The 25516-nt window shown below is 44.8% G+C and overlaps 1 non-coding gene across 1 annotated transcript; it reads right to left on the bottom strand.

Moving 5' to 3' along the window:
* Positions 1–20235: 20235 nt before the first annotated feature.
* TRNAV-CAC (transfer RNA valine (anticodon CAC)) lies at positions 20236–20308 on the bottom strand. The gene has a single exon. It is a non-coding gene; the product is annotated as a tRNA-Val (tRNA).
* Between the last annotated feature and the right edge of the window lie 5208 nt (positions 20309–25516).

Below are 25516 nucleotides of genomic sequence, written 5' to 3'. Positions count from 1 at the left end.
ACAAATATTAACTGAGTGTCTACTGTTTGTCAGGGCTTCCCTTGTGGCTCAGCTGGTAAAGAATCCGCCCGCAATGTGGGAGACCTGGGTTCGATTCCTGGGTTAGGAACATCCCCTGGAGAAGGGAAAGGTTGCCCACTCCACTATTCTGGCCTGGAGAATTCCATGGACTGTATAGTCCATGGGATCACAAAGAGCTGGACACGACTGAGCAACTTTCACTTTCACTTCTCTTCACTGCTGTTTGCCAGACCCCAAGCTGGACCGATGGGTACAGTCAGAGATAATCAAGGTAAGCCGGGTTCTTTCCTTCATGGATTTTATAGTCTAGGAAGGGAGGTAAAATTCAAGAAAAATTAGAGTTGTCTTATAATTGCAGTAAAAAAGATAAGTCTGGAGAAGTGCAATTTTGTGCAAGGAGAATATGAGCAGTATGAGTCTAAAATTAAGTGCTAAAATATCACTCATGTAGAACATGATCCCAGAACTCCAAAGCATGAATTCCAAGAACTAGACTCCTACTCGCCTGCTTTCTGAATTCAGCAAATTTAATTTTTTTTTTTTTTAGTATCCATTATGTGGAAGGTATAAAACAGATGTGATCTTTTTGCTGTGCTGGGTCTTCATTGCAACCAGCAGGCTTAGCTGCCTGGCGTGTGGAATCTCAGTGCCCCAACCAGGGATTGAACTCATATCCTCTGCATTGGGAGGTAGATTCTTAACCACTGCACCACCAAGAAGTCCCAAAACAGATGTGAACCTTGCCTTCCAAAAGCTTGCACACCATGTCAGGAGGCAGATATGTGGACATGACCTACTATAGTCCTGTTATTAGCTCACAATCACTGAGCCCTTCTTATGGGCCTGGCAACGAGGCTATGCACTGACGTGTGTTATCTCATTTAGCCTTTGTAACAACATTGTCATGTCGGTATTGGCCTCATTTTTCATGTAGTGAAACTGAGTCACGGAGTGGTGAAGCAACTAGCTCAAGGTTGTACAGGTAGAAAGTGGCGGAGTGGGAATTTTAACCCAGGCACTGGGTTTCCAGGGCTCAGCTGTCTGTACTCTCTGCAGCTAATCCAGTGGTGTGAGCCGCTTTTTTAACCTATTTTGGACAGAGGCTGTTGGTCAGGCATTTGGAAAAGTCATCCAGTAGAATTGGTGGGAATAGCCAGAAATCAGGACAGAAATCCCCAGGGTTCAGGGGGGCTCCTGGGTAAAAGGAGAATCCCTTCCACTCCCCAGTGTAGGAGCGCATCTGGACCTCCCTCCTCACTCTTCGGGCAAGCCACCACCTGGATCTGCTCCAAAAAACCCTGAACAGCCAGGAATAGTTAACAAGTCTAAAGAGCCAGAGAGGAAGGAGGCTTGCGGGACACCTGGGTTTGCTGGGTACACAGCAGGCCTATTTCTAGCATCACTGCCGAAAGAGAGCAGCCATCAAGCACATGAGGCTCCTAGAAACAGACCTGGAAAAGGAGTGAACCAGGGGAGGCCCCAGGAGACATGGAGGCGACAATCCAGAGGAGCGACCCCTGAGGAGCCCACTCGCCAATGACCACTGGGTGACCTCGGGCAGCCGGAGTACCTCCCTAGGCCTTGGTTTCTTCTTCCCACTATTCCCAGTGCTTCCACAGTGTGATGTCTCCAAATTCCTGACCAATAGCCTAGAGGAAAGGTGTGTGACCTTGTTCAAGGTTGTGGCTAAGACATGAGAAGCCTGGATACAGACCCCGGCTCTCCTCCCCACGTGTCTCCATCCTTTTCACATTCAAAGGCCGGGCTCCCAGACTGAGTCACCCCGTGGAGCAAAGGATCCGTTTGCTCTCAGGGGGTTTCCCTAAATTTGTCCCATCACACCCCACCTTCTCCCTACCCATCCTGACCACCTTGGGAGCTCCCTGAGAGCCCAACCAGGTATATTCCCTCATCCTGCCCAACCCATCCCTGAGCACTCAGTGGAATGGGTCTGTGATTGATGAATGCAACCATTGCCCTGAAAAAATAATTAAAATCCACAGGGCATTTGCAGCCTCAGCTGTTGGGGTGGCAAGTGCTGCCTCAGTTATTTCTGAAATAATTAATGACTGTGCTTGTCTCATCTCACTTGAGGTGTCAGGAGCAGGAAAAGTGGGGGATCGCTGCTTCTTCCCACGAGGGACTGGGAGAGTTATTTTTATAAGTTGAGCCTCAGAGCCTTTGCAGAGACAGCCCTCCTTCCCTGTTGGGTGGCTTCAAGATGGCAGATGGTTCTGTGTGAACCTCCCCTAAGGAGACAGTTCAAGACACGCTTTCCCCATACTCAGGCCACACACAAGCAGTTGTGCACCGTCCCCATCAGCTACACCCCAGAAGTCACGCCGAGGATCACAGTACCATTCAAGCCAGAGGCAGCCTGCACCCCCACGCATGGCCTCCCCTGGCTGAAACCTCACTGTGCTGAAAGCCAGCGGCTTAGGCCTCACCCCTACCATGTGCTAGGCTCACTAGCAGCATATTTCCTCTCGCAATATCTGCCCGGAGAGGAGTTTTATCACTTCACCCCCCATTTTTCAGATGGGGCAACGGGTTTAGAGAGAGTAAACCGCCTGCCCAGAACTCTATGCATAGCATATGGCAGATTTGTTGACCCTGGAGCCAGGAAATGAATCCGGGAGAGCCAGCAGGTCAGTGGAAACCAAGCTGGATGGAAATCTCAAATGGGACTGACCATTTGAGCAAAGCATCTCAGGGGTGAACAAAGCCTTCAACTATCTCCTTGCAAAAATAATGAATCTGCATCTCTTAGGGGTCCAAGCCTGGTGGCTCCATTGGTGAGGAAGCCGCTTGCAATGCCAGAGACCCAGGTTCGATCCCTGGGTCGGGAAGATCCCCTGGAGAAGGAAATGGCAACCCACGCCAGTATCCTTGCCTGGAGAATTCCATGGACAGAGGAACTCGGCAGGCTACCATGCATGGGGTCACCAAGAGTCGGACACGACTGAATGACTAACAGTTTCCCTTTCACGGGGGTCCAAGCAGCTCTCTGGGGACCATACACCCAGGAGACCCTGGGCAGCTGGAACGGCCTCTTCCTGCTCAGCCTCCATGAGGACAGAGGCTGCAGGGGGCCCCAGGAGCTCCTCCCCTTCTGTTCCTGAAGCTCGCCCCTCAGATCCCACTAACACACTGGAGAGTCTGCATGCTTCTCTTGTGCAGGGCCAAGGAGGTGCTTGGAGGGCCAGCCCTGTTGGGTTAGAAACCCAGAACCTGAAACTTCTGAGGACGAGGAAAGCAACATACGTTTTGCCAGAACAGGCTCAAGAAGCCAGCAGCTGTCGGCACCACGTCTGAAGCACCAAAGGTTTGCGTGAAGGTCTTCCTGACCAGGGTGCTCAGCTCAAAAGTAATTAAGCATTGTGACCAAAAAAAAAAAAAATCAAATAATGGCAGTTTATTTATTTTTTAATTAGAAATGTTATGCGTGCATGCGTGCTAAATTGTGTCCGACTCTTTGCAGCCCTGTGGAAGGCACCCTGCCAGGCTCCTTTGTCCACAGGACTCTCCAGGCAAGAGTACTAGAGTGGGTTGCCGTGCCCTCCTCCAGGGGATCTTCCCAACCCAGGGATCAAACCTATGTCTCTCACATCTGCCTGCACTGGCAGGCAGATTCTTTACCACGAGCACCACCTGAAAAGCCCAAGTTATGCCTGGTCATGTGTGAAGAAAAGTTTTCTTTTTTTAATGCCTAAACAAGTATATGTGCGTGTCTATGTGTGTAGTGTTAGGGCTTTTTGTTTCTTTTGCTTTCTTCCTCTACCCAAAAAAATCATTTTTATTGTTCTAGAACATACTGTTTTCATTTAATAATATACTATGGACATCTTTCCAATATTTTTTAGATCTGTGTATTCTTTTAATTAATCTAAAATTTTAATAAGGGACTTCCCTGGGGGTCCAGCGACTAAGACTTTATGCTGCCAGTGCGGGGGGCCCAGGTTCAGTCTCTGGTCAGGGAAATAGATCTCACACGCCACGACTGAGACCTGGTGCAGCCCAGTAAATAAACATTAAAAATAAAACACAGAGAGACCACTAATGCCTGGTACACGGTGAGTTCTCAAAAGATATTTTTAAAATAAATAAATAAAATTTTAATAAGCAACACATTCACCTGGTTGAAAATTCCAAAGGTGCAAAGAGTATTCAAAAGAGGGGCTCGCCCCAGCCCTGCCTTTTGGTGCCTGGCCAGCTCCCCAGAAGCAATGAGCTTTACCTTTCTCGTGTATCTTTCCAGATCTGTTGAGCATGGACAAGCAAATGTGTACATACATTGTCCCTCTCAGTTTACGTATCAGCATATATCATATATATTGTCCATATGATACATTCTGTTCTGCGCCTTTCCTTCTTTCTTAATGTCATGTCTAGAAGTCGGTCGTATCCATATGCCACGTGTCATTCTATTTGGTCATTAATAACATTCCACAGGAGGTCTGTAGACTGATTTGTGCAGCCCTTCCATGGATGGGCCTTTAGGTTGCTTTCCATTTCTTTTGTCCTGCTATTACAAAGAGTGAATAGCAGAATCTATTTTGGTGACTCTCCTGTATGCCTACCCATGTGTGGCCATGCTTTTATTTCAGACTGACAGATTGCTAGAAGTGGAATTGCTGAGTCAAAAATGATGCAGGCAGGCTTTAAATTTTAACAAGTAGTGCCAGATTATTCTCCAAAAGGTTGTAGCAATTTGTGAGCTCTGTGTTTTATGAGTTGTTTACATTTTTTGCCAATCTGATGAGAGAAGAAGATAGGATCTCCTGGTTCAGAATGTGCCTTTCCCTGACTTCTCTGTGGGGATGAGCATCTTTTCATTAGCATTTGGCCATTGGCAGTCAATTTCTGCCACTGTCTGTGTCTTTAGCCCATTTATCACCGGTTCACTCACTAGAACTCTAGTGAGTTCTTTGTCTTCTTCCTATTTACTTATTAGGACTGTTTTTTGCATTAACCCTTTGTTTTATGCGCAAGTATTTCCCCTAATTTACCTTGAGTTTGTGTATACTGTCATGTGCCAAAGAAAAAAGTTTACTTTTGTGTGTTGTCAAATCTGTTCAGGATGATACTATTTTAAGGAAAAGAAATTCATTTTTATCTTACAAGATAAACGTTTTTAATTTAGACACAACTGCCGATTTTGCTTGGTTGCCAGATGCTTTACTATTCTAGGTATTGTGAAAGAGAAAAGGACAGAGGTCATTGGATACAACAAACCTTTTTACGCTGCTCTGTACCAGATAACGCCCCCACCTTCGGATGATGGAGCTGATAATGATGACGACGAAGACGACGACAAAAGCACCTGCTCTGCGTCACGTGCTGCGCCACGCTCTTCATTATGCTCTACTCTGCACTATCTCATTTCACCTGACAACAGCTTTTGGAGGTAGGTAGGGTTTTGTTTTGCTTTTTCTCCTTGAAATAGAATTCTCAGATCATAAAATTCACCCTTTTAAAATGTATAATTCACAAGACCCACAAATCATAAAATGTATAATTCAGTGATTTTTGGTCTATCACAAAGTTGGGTAACCATCACCACTGTCTAAATCTAGAACATTTTCATCACCACCACCCCTCAAAATAACAAAATATCATGGTAAACTGTTCTCATCTCCAGATAAGGAAACAGACTCAGAGAGGTGATGTAACTTGGCCAAGATCACACAGCTGGGTCTGGATTTGAACTGAAGCCCCATTGCCTGGGATGGCATCTTCCTAACTGAGATCCAGTATTCTAGACCATGGATCAGCAAACTTTTTCTTTAAAGAGCCAGATGGTAAATATTTTAGACTCTGAATCACTCAGTAGGTAAATATTCTTTTCACTGAATTTAGGGCAAAACAAGTAGGGAAAACCACTAGACCATTCAGGTATGACCTAAATCAAATCCATTATGATTATACAGTGGAAGTGAGAAATAGATTTAAGGGATTAGATCTGATAGACAGAGTGCCTGATGAACTATGGATGGAGGTTCGTGACATTGTGCAGGAGACAGGGATCAAGACCATCCCCATGGAAAATAAATGCAAAAAAGCAAAATGGCTGTCTGGGGAGGCCTTACAAATAGCTGTGAAAAGAAGAGAAGCGAAAAGCAAAGGAGAAAAGGAAAGATATATCCATCTGAATGCAGAGTTCCAAAGAATAGCAAGGAGAGATAAGAAAGCCTTCCTCAGTGATCAATGCAAAGAAATAGAGGAAAACAACAGAATGGGAAAGACTAGAGATCTCTTCAAAAAAATTAGAGATACCAAGGGAACATTTCATGCAAAGATGGGCTCAATAAAGGACAGAAATGGTAGGGACCTAACAAAAGCAGAAGATATTAAGAAGAGGTGGCAAGAATACACAGAAGAACTGCACAAAAAAGATCTTCACAACCAAGATAATCATGATGGTGTGATCACTCACCTAGAGCCAGACATCCTGGAATGTGAAGTCAAGAGGGCCTTAGAAAGCATCACTATGAACAAAGCTAGTGGAGGTGATGGAATTCCAATGGAGCTATTTCAAATCCTGAAAGATGATGCTGTGAAAGTGCTGCACTCGATATGCCAGCAAATTTGGAAAACTTAGCAGTGGCCACAGGACTGGAAAAGGTCAGTTTTCATTCCAATCCCAAAGAAAGGCAATGCCGAAGAATGCTCAAACTGCCACACAATTGCACTCATCTCACACGCTAGTAAAGTAATGCTCAAAATTCTCCAAACCAGGCTTCAGCAATACGTGAACTGTGAAATTCCAGATGTTCAAGCTGGTTTTAGAAAAGGCAGAGGAACCAGAGATCAAATTGCCAACATCCGCTGGATCATGGAAAAAGGAAGAGAGTGCCAGAAAAACATCTACTTCTGCTTTACTGACTAGGCCAAAGCCTTTGACCGTGTGGATCACAATCAACTGTGGAAAATTCTGAAAGAGATGGGAATACCAGACCACCTGACCTGCCTCTTGAGAAGCCTGTATGCAGGTCAGGAAGCAACAGTTAGAACTGGACATGGAACTGGTTCCAAATAGGAAAAGGAGTACGTCAAGGCTGTATATTGTCACCCTGCTTATTTAACTTATATGCAGAGTACATCATGAGAAACACTGGGCTGGAGGAAGCACAAGCTGGTATCAAGATTGCCGGGAGAAATATCAATAACCTCAGATATGCAGATGACACCACTCTTATGGCAGAAGGTGAAGAGGAACTAAAAAGCCTCTTGATGAAAGTGAAAGAGGAGAGTGAAAAAGTTGGCTTAAAGCTCAGCATTCAGAAAACTAAGATCATGGCATCTGGTCCCATCACTTCATGGGAAACAGATGGGGAAACAGTGGAAACAGTGTCAGACTTTATTTTTGGGGCTCCAAAATCACTGTAGATGGTGATTGCAGCCATGAAATTAAAAGACGCTTACTCCTTGGAAGGAAAGTTATGACCAACCTAGATAGCATATTCAAAAGCAGAGACATTACTTTGCCAACAAAGGTCCGTCTAGTCAAGGCTATGGTTTTTCCTGTGGTCATGTACAGATGTGAGAGTTGGACCATGAAGAAAGCTGAGCGCTGAAGAATTGATGTTTTTGAACTGTGATGTTGGAGAAGACTCTTGAGAGTCCCTTGGACTGCAAGGAGATCCAACCAGTCCATTCTAAAGGACATCAGTCCTGGGTGTTTTTTGGAAGGACTGATGCTAAAGCTGAAACTCCAATACTTTGGCCACCTGATATGAAGAGTTGACTCATTGGAAAAGACTCTGATACTGGGAGGAATTGGGGGCAGGAGGAGAAGGGGACGACAGAGGATGAGATGCCTGGATAGTATCATCGACTCGATGGACATGAGTTTGGGTGAACTCCGGGTGTTGGTGATAGACAGGGAGGCCTGGTGTGCTGCGATTCATGGGGTCACAAAGAGTCGGACACAACTGAGCAACTGAACTGAACTGAACTGAAGGATAACTCTATATTAAGAAGAAATGTCTAAATGCCCAAAAATGAGTCTAGATTCCAGGGAGGTATTCAAGCAGAGAGCAGGAAAGTAAGAAACAGTTTTAAAGGGTTGGGTCCAGAGTAGATCTATTGGAGCCAGAGACTCCAGTTCCAAGTAGAGAGCACCAGGTCTGTGAGAAATCTCCCCTGTAAGCTCCACGCCTAAGAGCACTCGTGGCATACAGCAGGCCATTCAGAGGGTGCGTTGTAAGGTCCGCAGCATCAACGTGCTGCCCTGGCATCTCTGAGTCTCACAGGGCACCAAAGTCTAGCTCCCCTGCTCCAGACTTACTTCCCACCACCCTCAGGGAAAGGCTCCCCAGCCTGCTAATCCCTCTACCAGCCAGATCAGCTGCCCAATCTGACCCTCAGCCTAGCCTATTCCAACTCCCTGCCAGCCTGAGAAATTATTCAGACAAGCCAATCACTTCCTCCCAAGGAAACCAGGGGTCACCTCACCCTCTCTTTTACTATAAAGCCCACCCCCCACAGCTCCTGCTGGCTCACTCTGTTCCTGCATGTAACCCCCACGTGGCCCTCTGAGACCGGCCATGCTCTTTTCTGGGCTGTATGTTTGGTTAACATTACCTTCTGTTTGAGCTCATCTGTTCGCTCTCAGATGTCTTGCGTTCAGCTATCTATACTATTTAGGGCAGAGTTCCTCTCTCAACAGCCTGGCAAACAGGGCAAGCAGAAGACATCCCCTGCCCTTCCCCAGCATCATTTTCTGGTGTTGATGATCTGATTTTCCACTGGGAACACCCACCCCCCAACTCAGACCTTGTGGTTCAATTAGGACTGGCTCCCGCCATAACTCAGACCTGGCTAGTTAGCACATCACATCCATTTTGCCACAGTGATTGGTTCAGAGACAGACACATGCCCCAGCTTGATCCACCAAGAGTCAATTCCAGGACTTTTTTCCTGAAGCTATTGAGAAAGAGGCACTTTCTTTCTGCTAAGGTGGCTGAGCAAGTAAGATAACCACCAGAATTTACTGGTGACTGCTTTATTGCACTCATGGGGAGCCTGTTTGAGAATGAAGCTGATGCAGTGGAAAACAGAGCCTGGATCCAGCTACACGTGAAGTGGTACCATTCTTAGACATTTTAAGTTCTGTGAGTCAATAAGTAGCCTCCCCCTTTCTTTCTTTTGCTTAGCTCAAAAGTGCTGGCTAACAATATGCTTAGTGAATATAAACTGAATGAATAAATGCGTCCTCAGTGCTTGCTGCATCTGGTAGTCATCCATTTAAGAGAGAAGAAACCTTACCTGCTGGAAGCAGATAGAAGAAATCTAAGATGTGTGTGAAATTTGGGGGGAGAGGAGTTGTATGTTTTCATTACTCAAGCCACCCACTGAGGACACAGGACCAGGAAGGACTGCCCTACCCGGGAGGAGCCTCCCTGTATCATATCACGTGTCTGCTGGTGGTCCTGTTCCCTTGGATGAATCGTTCAAGCCCAAGGCTTTTTCTCCCAGGTGTGCACAGTGTGGTTGGAGAGTATCACGTACTTGGCCAAATATTTGGTTTTCCATGAAACAAGCCGTTGACAAGTTACCCAAGCACAACTATGACTGATTCCTAGTGTAACTCAATCCAGTGACTGTAGTCACAGTCTTTGCAGGCGTTGCTAACCTGGGTCTATGGACTCCTGAGTTCCATGGACAGATTTCAGGCAGGACATGGACTTGAATAGGGGAAAAAATTATGCCTTAGTTTTCACTATCTTCTATCCCAAAGTTAGAATGAATCAGGGCAATAGTCATACCTGTGCCTTTGGTTCCAATAAAAATCACAGATATTTTGGTTCCACATGATGGTACTATCATGTGGAGGAAAAGAGAGTGAAAAAGTTGGCTTAAAGCTCAGAAAACTAAGATCATGGCATCCGGTCCCATCATGGCAAATAGGTGAGGAAGCTGTGGAAACAGTGGCTGACTTTGTTTTCTTGGGCTCCAAAATCACTGCAGATGGTAATTGCAGCCATGAAATTAAAAGACGCTTACTCCTTGGAAGGAAAGTTATGACCAACCTAGACAGCATATTAAAAAGCAGAGACATTACTTTGCCAACAAAGGTCCGTCTAGTCAAGGCTACGGTTTTTCCAGTAGTCATGTATGGATGTGAGAGTTGGACTGTGAAGAAAGCTGAGCACCAAAGAATTGATGCTTTTGAACCGTGATATTGGAGAAGACTCTTGAGAGTCCCTTGGGCTACAAGGAGATCCAACTAGTCCATCCTAAAGGAGATCAGTCCTGGGTGTTCATTGGAAGGACTGACATTGAAGCTGAAACTCCAATACTTGGGCATCTAATGTGAAGAGCTGACTCATTGGAAAAGACTCTGATGCTGGGAAAGATTGAGGGCAGGAGGAGAAGGGGACAACAGAGGATGAGATGATTGGATGGCATCACTGACTCAATGGACATGGGTTTGGGTGGACTCCGGAAGTTGGTGATGGACAGGGAGGCCTGGCGTGCTGCGGTTTACGAGGTCGCAAAGAGCCAGACACAACTGAGTGACTGAACTGAACTGATGGTTATTGCAGGTACCCTGAAATATTGTTTATGTCACTGAAGTGATGTATAAGTCGCTCAGTTGTGTCCGACTCTTTGCAACACTTAGACTGTAGTCCGTGGAATTCTCCAAGCCAGAGTACTAGAATGGGTAGCCTTTCCTTTCTCCAGGGGATCTTCCCAACCCGGGGATCTTCCCAACCCAGGTCTCCCAAATTGCAGGCAGATTCTTTACCAGCTGAGCCACAAGGGAAGCCCAAGAATACTGCAGTGGGTAGCCTATCGCATCTCCAGTGGATCTTCCCTACCCAGAAATCAAACCAGGGTCTTCTGAATTGCAGGTGGATTCTTTACCAACTGAGCTACTAGGAAAGCCACTTTATGTCACTACAACTTTGAAATGAGAATGCCAGATCTTGTTATTTAATGCGTTAATAAAGAAACACTCTTATTATATCATGGGGCTTTTAAAAAGTATTTTGACAACTATATTTCATTATCATTTGTTTTCTTTGCAAACCTATGTATTTTATTTTGGGCATTTAAAAACACATTCTGAGGAGGAATCTATAGGTTTCACTAGATTGTCAAAGGGTCTGAAGCCCAAAAAGAGCCCTTTTGTCTTGTTATTCCCTGAATCCAGTTCTTAGCCTCAGAGAACTTCTGTATACCCACCTATAAACAGGAACAGGAATACCTATATTACAAGGTAATTGTGGGACTTCCCTGGTGATCCATTGGCTAAGACTTTGCACTCCCAATGCAGGGAGTCTGGGTTCAATCCTTAGTCAGAGGACTAGATCCCAAATTGCTCAGCTAAGACCTGACACAGCCAAATAAATAAATATATGTTTTTTAAAAAATACAAGATAATTGTAATGTTTAAATGACATAAACCTAGTATCTAGCCTGCTGCTTAATACACATGAGGGCATCTGGGCATGTTTATTCCTTTCTTCATTTCCAGCAGTTCCTAGCTGGTGATGCAGCATAAGGCACAGGGAATCAACTCTAGAACTTCCCAGGTTCAAATCCCACTTTTGCTGTTTTATTAGCTGTGTGATCTTAGTTCTCTAAGTCTTCTTCCTCACTGTTGAATTGGGTCATTTCTTTCCAGTGGTGTTACAAGCATGAAAGATTTTATATATTTAAAATGTCCCATATAGTGCCTGGAGCAGAGGAGATTCTGAAAAATAGAAGCTACAGAGTTCCTTTGTAGTTCCAGTGGCTGAGACTCTGTGTTCCCAATGCAGGGGGCCCGGGTTCCATCCCTGGTCAGGAAACTAGATCCCACATGCCAGAACTGAGACCCAGCACAGCCAAATAAATAAATATTAAAAACAAAAAATAGAAGCTGCTCTCATCACCAACAGTCACAACAGTTTCTATCCAAAAAAAAAGCCGGACACTGGCTAGCACGTGCCCAAGTTATCCTTGCTTTGCCAGAGAACCAGCCTCATCCTGAGCTCACCCCTTAATGGTCTTAGTCACCTCTTCTAAGTGTTGGGTAAGCATCTGGGGATTTCTCCTCCCTGATTTTCCCCTAGTCACTCCCTCAGGATAATTCTGGAGGCAGTCTGGTACTGTCCTCATGCATAAAGTACTAGGTGGTCAGAGCTGAAATGACCTTTGGACCTTGTGGTATGCATGGGGAAACTGAGTCCTATGAGAATAAAGAGATTTTTTTTTCAAGGTTGTGCAGATTTCCTTCAAGAACATAGATTAAGTTGCTATCTTTTCTAGAAATTGTTTCATCTTTTCTCTGCATCCTTCCTCCCTGAAAAAGAATGAAAGTGTAGGCATTTCAAGAAGGTGTAGGTGAATAATAATGAGGAATAATAAAAGAGCCAACTGTCACGCATTTAATCATGCCTGGCCTTGTGGAACAAAATGAAGCAGGGCAAAGGCTAACAGGGTTTTGCCAAGAGAACACACTGGTCATAGCAAACACCCTCTTCCAACAACACAGGAGACAACCCTACACATTGACATCACTTGATGGTCAATACCAAAATCAGATTGATTATTCTTTGCAGCCAAAGATGGAGAAGCTCCATACAGTCAGCAAAAACAAGACTGGGAGCTGACTGTGGCTCAAATCATGAAATCCTTATTGCAAAATTCAGACTTAAATTGAAGAAAGCAGGGAAAACCACTAGCTCATTCAGGTATGACCTAAATCAAATCCCTTACAATTATACAGTGGAAGTAAGAAACAGATTCAAGGGATTAGATCTGATAGATAGAGTGCCTGAAGAACTATGGATGGAGGTTCATAAACCTGAACAGAAAAAGAAATGCAAAAAGGCCAAATGGCTGTCTGGGGAGGCCTTACAAATAGCTGAGAAAAGAAGAGAAGAGAAAGGCAAAGGAGAAAAGGAAAGATATATCCATCTGAATGCGGAGTTCCAAAAAATAGCAAGGAGAGATAAGAAAGTCTTCCTCAGCGATCAATGCAAAGAAATAGAGGAAAACAACAGAATGGGAAAGACTAGGGATCTCTTCAAAAAAATTAGAGATACCAAGGGAACATTTCATGCAAAGATGGGCTTGATAAAGGACAGAAATGGTAGGGACCTAACAGAAGCAAAAGATATTAAAAAGAGGTGGCAATAATAGTTAGAAGAACTATACAAAAAAGATCTTCACGACCCAGATAATCACAGTAGTGTGATCACTCACCTAGAACCAGACATCCTGGAGTGTGAGGTCAGGTGGGCCTTAGGAAGTATCACTACGAACAAAGCTAGTGAAGGTGATGGAATTCCAGTTGAGCTATTTCACATCCTAAAAGCTGATGATGTGAAAGTGCTGCACTCAATATGCCAGCAAATTTGGAAAACTTAGCAGTGGCCACAGGACTGGAAAAGGTCAGTTTTCATTCCAATCCCAAAGAAAGGCAATGCCAAAGAAAGTTCAAACTATCACACAATTGCACTCATCTCACATGCTAACAAAGTAATGCTGAAAATTCTCCAAGTTAGGCTTCAACAGTATGTGAACAGAGAACTTCTAGATATTCAAGCTGGATTTGGAAAAGGCAGAGGAACCACAGATCAAATTGCCGACATCCATTGGATCATCAAAAAAACAAGAGAATCCCAGAAAACTTCTGCTTCACTGACTACACTAAAGCCTTTGACTGTGTGGATCACAACAAACTGGAAAATTCTTAAAGAGGTGGGAATATGAGACTACCTTACCTGCCTCTTGAGGAATCTGTAAGCAGGTCAAGAAGCAATAGTTTGAACTGGACATAGAACAACAAACTGGTTCCAAATAGGCAAAGGAGTACGTCAAGGCTGTATATTTTCACCCTGCTTATTTAACTTATATGCAGAGTACACCATATGAAATCCCGGGCTGGATGATCACAAGCTGGAATCAAGATTGCTGGGAGAAATATCAATAACCTCAGATGTGCAGATGATACCACCCTTATGGCAGAAAGCGAAGAGGAACTAAAGAGCCTTTTGATGAAAGTGAATGAGAAGAGTGAAAAAGCTGGCTTAAAACTCAACATTAAAAAAATGAAGATCATGGTATCTGGTCCCATCACTTCATGGCAAATAGATGGGGAAACAGTGGAAACAGTGACAGACTTTATTTTCTTGGGCTCAAAAATCACAGCAGATGGTGACTTCAGCCATGAAATTAAAAGACATTTGCTCCTTGAAAGAAAAGTTATGACCAACCTAGACAGCATATTAAAAACCAGAGACATTTGTTTGCCAACAAAAGTCCATCTCGTCAAGGCTATGGTTTTTTCAGTAGTCATGTATGGATGTGAGAGTTGGACTGTAAAGAAAGCTGAGTGCCAAAGAATTGATGGTTTTGAACTGTGGTGTTGGAGAAGACTCTTGAGAGTCCCTTGGACTGCAAGGAGATCCAACCAGTCCATCCTAAAGGAGATCAGTCCTGGGTGTTCATTGGAAGGACTGATGCTGAAGCTGAAGCTCCACTACTTTGGCCACCTGATGTGAAGAACTGAGTCATTGGAAAAGACCCTGATGCTGGGAAAGATTGAAGGCAGGAGGAGAAGGGGATGAGAGAGGATGAGATGGTTGGATGGCATCACCAACTCAATGGACATGAGTTTGAGCAAGCTCCAGTAGTTGGTGCTGGACAGGGAGGTCTGGTGTGCTGCAGTGCATGGGGTCACAAAGAGTCCGACATGACTGAGAGACTGAACTGAACTGAGCCTTGTGTTAAGAGCTGGACACACAGCCCCTCACACCAGCTTGCTCCAACCTAGGAAGCAGGCATTACTGTCCCCATCTTACAGAAGAGGACACCCCGGAGAGGGACACATATCTTGCCCTCAGTCATACAGCGAGTGAGCAGGGCCAGGGTTTGAATCCTGAGCTGGCTCAGCAGCTGTGCTCTTTTCTGGATGACATTCCAAAGCCTCTTCTGCTTCTCACATTTACTGAGTTCCAGTGACACTGTGCTTTGCACTCATGCTGTTGTCTGGGGTCAGCGCTGTGCCTGGGGGGTGGGAGACTCTCACTCCTGAAGTCTCTCACGTGTACAACACTGTGCCCTCTACCCCAAACCCCAGAGTCAAGAGCTGGTGCCAGCTGTAGTCCATGTCTGCTTCAACCGGAACCCGATTTCAAGGGGAGCCTTGGAGCTGAGTTGATCAGTGGCCTGCCCCATGGGTACCGTTCTTTCTATCTCTCAGACAGGGCTGCATGGACCTGCTAGGGCTTCTCTGGGGACTAAGACCTTAAAGAATCTTCCTGCAATGCAGGAGATCTGGCTCAATCCCTGGGTCAGGAAGATCCCCTGGAGAAGGGAATGGCTACCCCCTCCAGTATTCTTGCCTAGAGAATTCCCTGGACAGAGGAGCCTGGCAGGCTACAGCCCATGGGGTTGTAAAGCATCAGATGTGACTGAGCGACTATCACGTGCTATGATACCTGCTACATGGACCTGTTCATAGTGTTTGCATTATTGGGGTTGATTTGTATGTGTGCTCAGCGTGCATCCACAGCCCCCACCTTGAAAGCAGATGGGCACTCTGTGCCTTTGAAAGAAACATAATTAAGGCAATTTAGCATCTTTCTCAAGGGATGCTCTTTCTCCACATGGGAGGAAATAACTTTGGAGCTGCGTTAAAATGTTTGAAGTTTAATTCTGTGATGCTCACAGCTGGTCTAATCTAGAGGGGTGGTGGGGGAAGCATTTTTCCCCCTGGGGTGGGATATGGGGGAGGGGACACAAGAAGAGAGGGATGGGGCTTCCTTTGTGACTCTGAGAAGGTCTCTTTCCCTTTCTGAGGCTCAGTGACCACATTTGTTTTTTAGACGTAAAAATAAAACAACCACTCAGCAATAGCTTGAGGAGCAGCCTTACTGATTCAGAATCCCTGGAGACGCTTAACAAGATTCACAATAGATCCTGACTCAAGCCAGGCTGGGAATTCTCTGGTTCAGAATTACAGTATCCTGGGAGACTGGTTCTAGGACATCCTATCAATACCCAAATCCATGATGCTCAGTTCAGTTCAGTTCAGTCGCTCAGTCATGTCCAACTCTTTGCCACCCCATGGACTGCAGCATGCCAAGCTTCCCTGTCCATCACCAACTCCCGGAGCTTGCTCAAACTTATGTCCGTTGAGTCAGTGATGCCATCCAACCATCTCATCCTCTGTTGTCCCCTTTTCCTCCTTCCTTCAATCTTTCCCAGCATCAGGGTCTTTTCAAATGAGTCAGTTCTTCGCATCAGGTGGCCAAAGTATTGGAGTTTCAGCTTCAGCATCAGTCTTTCTAATGAATATTTAGGACTGATCTCCTTTAGGATGGACTGGTTGGATCTCCTTGCAGTCTAAGGGACTCTCAAGAGTCTTCTCCAACACCACAGTTCAAAAGCATCAATTCTTTGGCACTCAGCTTTCTTTATAGTCCAACTCTCACATCTATACGTAACTACTGGAAAAACCATAGCTTTGACTGGACAGGCCTTTGTTGGCAAACTAATGTCTCTGGCTTTTAATATGCTGTCTAGGTTGTTCATAGCTTTTCTTCCAAGGAGCAAGCATCTTTTAATTTCATGGCTGCAATGAAATGATGAACCACGCCATGTAGGGCCACCCAAGATGGACAGGTCATGGTGGAAAGTTCTGACAAAACATGGTCCACCGGAGGGAATGGCAAACCACTTCAGTATTCTTGCCTTGAGAACCCCATGAACAGTATGAAAAGACAGAAAGATAGGACACTGAAAGATGAACTCTCCAGGTCTGTAGGTGCTCAATATGCTACTGGAGATCAGTGGAGAAATAACTCCAGAAAGAATGAAGAGACAGAACCAAAGCAAAAACAATACCCAGGATGTGACTGGTGATGGAAGTAAAGTCTGATGCTGTAAAGAACAATATTGCATAGGAATCTGGAATGTTAGGTCCATGAATCAAAGCAAATTGGAAGTAGTCAAGCAGGAGATGGCAAGAGTGAACATCAACGTTTTAGGAATCAGTGAACTAAAATGGATTGGAATGGGTTAATTTAACTCAGATGACCATTATATCTCCTACTGTGGGCAAGAATCCCTTAGAACAAACAGAGGAGCCATTATAGTCAACAAAAGAGCCCGAAATGCAGTACTTGGATAGAATCTCAAAAACGACAGAATGATCCCTGTTCATTTCCAAGGCAAACCATTCAATATCACGGTAATCCAAGTCTATGCCCCGACCAGTAATGCTGAAGAAGGGGAGTTGAACGGTTCTATGAAGACCTACAAGACCTTCTAGCACTAACACCAAGAAATGATGATGCTCAAGTCCCTTACAATTAGCCCTGCATATCCCTGGTGTGGAACCCGTTGGATAAGGAGGGTCAACTCTATCCTTTGCTTTATTGAAAATGCTTTTATTTTTTGTGTTTGTAGAATTATAGAGCCACAATTTTACATAGCTTCTCTTAAATAGTGTGGCACATGAAGCTTGCTAATGTAATGTAGCTTGCTCAAAAGCTTCATAATTAATTTTTCTCTTGTATATGCATACGTATCTTTTAAAGTTCATTGACAGTTTATTAAAACGCACAAAGACATAACAAATCCAAAAAAATCCCAAAGTACAAGTAGTGTGAAATTTAAATTTTTTATCATTTTCTGTATGTATTTCGAATACACATAAGTTATACATTTGTTAAAAGAAATGCCAACAATAAGAGGAAAATGCCAACATATAAGAGAGTAAAAGATGAAATTCCTTTGCACTCAGTCTGTTCCCCTCCCTCCTCAGCTGACTTTTAAAAAAAATATTTATTTTTATTTATTTTAGCTGTGCCAAGTCTTAGTTGCAGCACATGGGATATAGTTCCCTGACTAGGGATCAAACTTGGGCCCCCTACATTGGGAGGAAGGAGGCTTAGCCACTGGACCACCAGGGCAGTCCCCAGCTGACCATCGTTAATAACTTGGTGTGATTCCTTCCAGGTCGCTTTGCTAGCAGTTATGTGCATTTTTAAAGTTTTGCATATACACAGACATAGTTTTGGTACATGAGTGGGATCACACCATACACTGTTCTGTAACTTACTTTTCTCACTTTAGCTTTTTTCACTCAAAGAGCTTATCACACCAATACACAGAGATCTGCCTAACTATTTTTAACTGCTTTATGGTAACTCATAAGTAGACATAATTTATTTAGCTAAAGGAATACAAAGGCTTTGAAGTCATCTTCATTTTTTTTACAGTGATAAACATACATCTGTGTACACATGGGAGAGTTTATTTTTAGGATGATACTTAGCAATGGAATTGTCAAAGCATGCTTACTCAAACTTTTGACACTTGATGCCAAATTATCTTCCAAAAAGACTACCCTTATTTGCACTTCTCTCAGTAGTGAATAGGGCTTCCCTGAAGGTTCATAACAGTAAAGAGTCTGCCTGCAATGCCAGAGACTCAGGTTCAATCCCTGGGTTGGGAAGATCCCCTGAAGAAGGGAATGGCTACTCACTTCAGTATTCTTGCCTGGAGAATTCCATGGAATTTTGAGAAGCCTGGTAGTCCACAGTCCATGGGGTTGCAAAGAGTCAGGTGTGACTGAGCACAGTAGTGAATGAGGGTCCCATTTCCCTACACCCTAGCCAACTTTGGGTATCACCAATCTTTTAAAACTTCTTCTCTGATGGGTGAAAGTCAGTTCTAATTTTACAAATTGTGTTTCAAATGAAAGTTTATAGCTGCATGGATTTCAGAGGTTTTTTTTTTTTTAACGTTTTGAAGGGAACACCTGAGATTTTAAAAGGATGCTTGGGAATCTCAAATGAATCTGTCAAGTCATTATCCATGTCAGAAAGTTGCCTTGAATTTCAGAAACTGTCAAACTTTCTCTTTTTTTGGAGTAATTAGAGCTGATCTTTACCTGACAATTAAATTCGGAAGCATCCGTGCATTTTTTTTCTTCCAAACCACTTTGTAGAATTAAATTCTGCCTTTCAGCTTAGTTGGGGCCCAGTGGGTGTGGTATGATGGGGTTATAAAGTAATGAGACTGGTAGATGTGTGGGTTTACAGCATCAGCCCCATTTGTTTCTGCTCAGTCCAACTTTAAGAAAGAATCTGTGGGCTTCCCTGGTGGTCCAGAGGCTAAGTCTTAGAGTTCCTAAAGCAAGGGGCTGGGTTTCAATCCTTGGTTTGTTTCCTCATCTGTAAAACTGGGATAATCAAGTACCGACCTCATGATCAGTTGGGAGCTATTACATGGAAAGTGTGCCTCAAGGCTGTGGTTAGCATCCAATGGGCCCTAGTGGGCAGCTCTTGTTTTTTCCCAGCTCTCCCCAGGGAGCCCCAGAGAATTATTTCACCCCTCTGAGCCTCAGATAGTCCATCTGTAAAATGGGAATGACAGGGACTTCCGTGGTGGTCCAATGGCTAAGACTCTGAACTCCCAATGGATCTGAGGTTAAACCCAGGGTCAGGGAACCAGATCCCACATGCTGCAATTAAGACCCAGTGCAGCCAAATAAATAAATTTTTTAAAAAATGGGAATGAGAGTCCAATCCTCAAACGCTGTCGTAAGATTAATTAAGGAATTATTTGAGTGCTGCATCCAGTGCCTTGACACCCTCCCAGCCTCATCTGTTTCTCTGGCCTCAGCTCTTTCTCTCATCGATGGACACGTGGAGAGGAGTGGTGTCCTGGAATTCTCTGGGAACTACAAGATTGTGGAGGGCGGCAGGACTGACTGAGGATGCTCTCTGTGTCTCTCCCTGAGTCTAAAATTGGTCCTGTGAACCTACTGGGATTCTCAGAAATAGTCCTAGTTTTTCTTCCCTCATCTTCCCCACAACCACTGCCTGCAGTCAGGCCCCATGCTTCATCCTGCCCCGTCTTCCCTTCTGCAGATCCTCATCTTCACCCACGCTTTACCCTAGTTCTGGAGGTTTCTCCATATCACACACCAAGTCTGTGTTACCAAGCCAAACGTGGGTCCACTCACCTGGGCAGTAAAACCAGTCAGCTGACACGGAGTTGCTGTGAAGCCAAGTGCAGCATTCCTTGCAGAGCACCGAGCAAGGAGTCCAGGCAGCTAATGCTCCAAAGACCTGAGCCACTGATGGTTTTCAGGGAAAGGGTTTTTTCTCTCTCTCTCTCTTCAATATTTATTCATTTATTTGGCTGTGCTGGGTCTTAGTTGCAGCATGCAAACCCTTACTTGTAGCATGTGGGATGTTGTTCCCTGACCAGGGATCGAACCTGGGCCCCCTGCACTGTGAGTGCAGAGTCTTAGCCACTGGACCACCAGGGAAGTCCTAGGGAAAGGTTTTTAAATACAGAGTGAGGGAGGGAAGTTGTGGAGTGTGTGATCAGCTTGTGGACAATTCTTCTGACTGATTGGTGCTGAGGTCATCAGGAGTCAATATCATCAACCTTCTGGGGTCTACAGGCTTATGGGTAGCACGCAGTTAATCTCTTCCATCTGGTGGAGGTTTTAGTCTCTGCGAGACAGCTCAAAGGATATAGGTCAGAATATTATCTATAGCACTTGAGAAGGAACTGAAGGTTCTTGATTTGTTTAATGGCTAAACTATTATTATTCTGTCTTGCTTGACAGTTTCCCTTTGTTCTGCATTTTCTCACTTCTCTGATTAAATGTATTCTTTGGAAACTGGGGAAGGCCTAGGAAACTAAAGTTTCTCTACAAACAAGAGTCAAGTAGAGGGCATTTCGGGGGGTTGGGAGGGTTGAGGGGGTGGGGAGCCATCCCAGGAAGACTCCTTAGGGTCCTGCTTATTTACATTTGGAGTAAACCTTTCAATTCAACTACTACTTGTTCAAATAACTGATTTTTACTGAGCACATACTATGTGCCCAACAATGTGTGACTTTATAGGCATCATTTCATGTGCCCCTCACAGTATAGGCAAATACTTTTATTATGCCCATTTAACACATGAGCATAGATTTAACTCATCTATGGTCATACAGCTGGTGAGTGGAGGAATGAGGTGAAAACAGAAAAACATATATCTTTGCTTCATTGACTAAAGCCTTTGACTATGTGGATCACAACAAACCGTGGAAAATTCTTAAAGAGATGGGAATACCAGACCACCTCACCTATCTCCTGAGAAACCTATCAGTTCAGTTCAGTTCAGTCGCTCAGTCGTGTCCGACTCTTTGCAACTCCATGAATCGCAGCACGCCAGGCCTCCCTGTCCATCACCAACTCCCAGAGTTCACTCAAACTCCCGGCCATTGAGTCGGTGATGCCATCCAGCCATCTCATCCTCTGTCATCCCCTTCTCCTTCTGCCCCCAATCCCTCCCAGCATCAGAGTCTTTTCCAATGAGTCAACTCTTCGCATGAGGTGGCCAAAGTATTGGAGTTTCAGCTTCAGCATCACATCATTCCTTCCAAAGAACACCCAGGGCTGATGTCCTCTAGAATGGGCTGGTTGGATCTCCTTGCAGTCCAAGGGACTCTCAAGAGTCTTCTCCAACACCACTGATTCAAAAGCATTGATTCTTCAGCGCTCAGCCTTCTTCACAGTCCAACTCTCACATCCATACACGACTATTGGAAAAACCATAGCCTTGACTAGATGGACTTTAGTTGGCAAAATAATACCTCTGCTTTTTAATTTGCTATCTAGGTTGGTCATAACTTTTCTTCCAAGGAGTAAGTGTCTTTTAATTTCATGGCTGCAGTCACCACTTGCAGTGATTTTGGAGCCCCCCAAAAATAAAGTCTGACACTGTTTCCCCACCTATTTCCCATGAAGTGATGGGACCAGATGCCATGATCTTCGTTTTCTGAATGTTGAACTTTAAGCCAACTTTTCACTCTCCTCTTTCACTTTCATTAAGAGGCTTTTTAGTTCCTCTTCACTTTCTGCCATAAGGGTGGTGTCATCTGCATATCTGAGGTTATTGATATTTCTCCCGGCAATCTTGATACCAGCTTGTGCTTCCTCCAGCCCAGCGTTTCTCATGATGTACTCTGCATATAAGTAAATAAGCAGGGTGACAATATACAGCCATGACGTACTCCTTTTCCTATTTGGAACCAGTCTGTTGTTCCATGTCTGTCAGGAAGCATTTAACAGGAGGCTTCCTGTGTGCTGTTTTGGATCTGTCAGGAATTCTCTGCTCCTTATTAATTCCTGAATATTCAGGAATTAAGAGGAGAGGCAAGCCTCTCCCAGGACTGAGGAATCCAGGCATTTCCTTCATTAGTGTTTCTATATGGTGATAAGTACCCTCTTCCTTCTTGTGAACCATACGGTAAAAGTGATTGTTTACAACTCTCTCTCTCTTTAGTATGGATCACCTATGTTTTGTAAGTCTGGAATTTTAACCTTTATCTTTGCTGAGAATAACTACCTTGTAAGACAGTATATATGCCCACACCATGTTGATTAAAACACCTTTGCTCCATCAGAGCTCTGGTCCCCGTGTCTTTCTTTCTTTCTCTCTCTCTCTTTTTCAGGCTGATCCCCTGGAGCGCAGAGGCTCTCTGAGTTCACTTTCCTGCCTGGGCTTCTAAGACCCTCTAGAGAAGGTGCTCTGCATCTTCACCCCATCGAGAGGGCGCCTGAGGCCTCCGTGAACTGAGCAAGTCCCATGTCAGGAGCTTTATTGGCTTTCTGTGTAAACCAAGGAATATCAGTCTCTCTCTCCTTTACTTTCTTATCAGTCGACTCCAGACCACCAGGTTCCGGTCTATTAAAGGACCTCAACACATGTCCAGTTCTAACTGTTGCTTCCTGACCTGCATACAAGTTTCTCAAGAGGCAGGTCAGGTGGTCTGGTATTCCCATCTCTTGAAGAATTTTCCACAGTTTATTGTGATCCACACAGTCAAAGACTTTGGCATGGGACATGGGATAGCTCCTCTCCGCTGTTCCTGCGCCGTCGCAGCCTGGCACTTTCAGCCATTGCCCCTGACCTCGGACGTGGGGTAGTTCCTCTTGGCCGCTGCCCCTCGGGCATGGGGTCCTCCCAGCTTCTGCCCCTGACCTTGGACGTGGGGTAGCTCCTCTCGGCCGTGCTTGTGTGCCATCGCAGCTCCCACGCTAGTGCACTGTCGCAGCTGCCCGCGTTCAAGGAAAGGAGGGGCGGTGGCGAGGAGATACCCCTCGTCCAAGGTAAGGAGAAACCTATATGCAGGCCAATAAGCAACGATTATAACCGGACATGAAATAACGGAATGCTTCAAAATTGGGAAAGTAGTATGTCAAGACTATGTATTGTCACCCTGCTTATTTAACTTATATGCAGAGTACATCATGCAAAATGCCAGGCTGGATGAAGCACAAGCTGGAATCAAGATTGCAGGGAGAAATATCAATAACCTCAGATATGCAGATGACACCACCCTTATGGCAGAAAGCAAAGAATAACTAAAGAGCCTCTGGATGAAAGTGAAAGAGGAGAGTGAAAAACCTGGCTTACTCAACATTCAAAAAACTAAGATCATGGCATCCAGTCCCATCACTTCATGGCAAATAGATGAGGAAACAGTGGAAACAGTGGCAGACTTTATTTTCTTGGGCTCAAAAATCACTGCAGATGGTGACTGCAGCCATAAATTAAAAGATGTTTGCTCCTTGGAAGAAAAGCTATGAACAACCTAGACAGCATATTAAAAAGCAGAGACATTACTTTGCCAACAAAAGTCCATCTAGTCAAAGCTATGGTTTTTCCAGTAGTCATGTATAGATGTGAGAGTTGGACTATAAAGAAAGCTGAGCAACGAAGAACTGATGCTTTTGAACTGTGGTGTTGGAGAAGACTCTTGAGAGTCCCTTGGACTGCAAGGAGATCCAACCAGTTCATCCTAAGGGAAATCAGTCCTGAATATTCACTGGAAGGACTGATGCTAAAGCTGAAACTCCAATACTTTGGCCACGTGATGCGAAGAACTGACTCATTTGAAAAGACCCTGATGCTGGGAAAGATTGAGGGCAGGAGGAGAAGGGGACGACAGAGGACGAGATGATTGGATGGCATCACCGACTCTATGGACATGAGTTTGAGCAAGCTCCGGGAGATGGTGATGAACAGGGAGGCCTGCTGTGCTGCAGTCCACAGGGCTGCAAAGAGTTCGACACGACTGATTGACTAAACTGAACTGAACCAGAAAATCAGCTCCTCTTGAGGGACATACTTCCACCCTCAAATAATTAAACATTTAGACCAAGTTCAATTTTGCCTTTTTTCTCCTTTCAACGGAATTGATCAGTAGATTTTGTTAAAATGACTAATCTGGCCCCAGCCCCAAGTCAGCCCTGCTGGAAGTGAGGAAAATGCGCCCTCTTTTTTGCCAATGACTAACTCTCCAACCCAGCCTGTAGAAGGTTCAGAGAAGTAGGAAGTTATCCTAAACCACAATCTTTCCTCAGAAATTTCTTCCCTCCATGAAAAATCCTGAGGACCTGGTGATGATAGAAGGAGTGAAAGGTGTTCAGATTTAACAAACACTCAAGAAGTGCCTCGGAGAAGGCAATGGCACCCCACTCCAGTCCTCTTGCCTGGAAAATCCCAGGGACGGGGGAGCCTGGTAGGCTGCAGTCCATGGGGTCGCTAGAGTCGGACACGACTGAGCAACTTCTCTTTCACTTTTCACTTTCATGCATTGGAGAAGGAAATGGCAATCCACTCCAGAATCCCAGGGACGGGGGAGCCTGTAGGTTGCCGTCTATGGGGTCACAGAGTCGGACACGACTGCAGTGACTTAGCAGCAGCAGTAACAGCAAGAAGTGCCTGCTGTGGGCCAGGCTCTGTGGGCGGTATTTCCATATCCATGTCTCATTTTATTTTCACAATAAAACAGTGAAGTCGGCACTAACATCTCCAGTTTACAGGTGAGAAAACTGTGGCCCAGAGAAGTACCCTACCTGCCCAAGCTCACCGTAAAAGAATAGCAGCACTGGGATTTTCTCCAGGGCCTAATTTCCAAGTCCATTTTTCTGACACTTGTCTCCCTTCTATTTTCCAGTTTCTGTCTTATTTATTCCCTGTCCCCCAGTGACAAGAAAGATGCTGTTATTCTCATTTTATAGGTAGGTCAGATGAATGCATGGGTGAAGTTATTCCCATTTTACAGATGAGGATACTGAGGCTCAGGAAGTTAAAGTATCAGAATTTGAACTCAGGCCCACTGGCTTTCCACTACAGCCCAATAGCCCCAAGGAAGACAGTTGGAGTGATGTGAATGGGAACAATGAGAAATATCAAACTTTGCCGATTTCTGTGGCTGGTTTAAACTTCTTACAATTTGTATCACAGAATCTGAAACCTCCCAAGATCCTGTAGGGAAAGATTCTTGTCTTGGGCCGTCACACCAAATGTCCTCTGTGAGCTAAACTTCTCTGCTGCAGCTTAACCCCATCATGGGTTGGTCTGAGTCAAAAGAGGCCCTGCCTCCCTCCCTGGCCATCACCAGCCTCAGCGCTCTCCTCCCCTCGGATTTCTATTCCCTGAGGAAAGCAATCAAACTCTTAATTAAATTC

The sequence above is a fragment of the Bos mutus genome, chromosome 2 (genome assembly GCF_027580195.1).
Source record: "Bos mutus isolate GX-2022 chromosome 2, NWIPB_WYAK_1.1, whole genome shotgun sequence".
Classification (NCBI taxonomy): Eukaryota; Metazoa; Chordata; class Mammalia; order Artiodactyla; family Bovidae; genus Bos; species Bos mutus.
The sequence above is the reverse complement of the archived record's forward strand: the minus strand, read 5'-3'. Positions and strand labels throughout refer to the sequence as shown.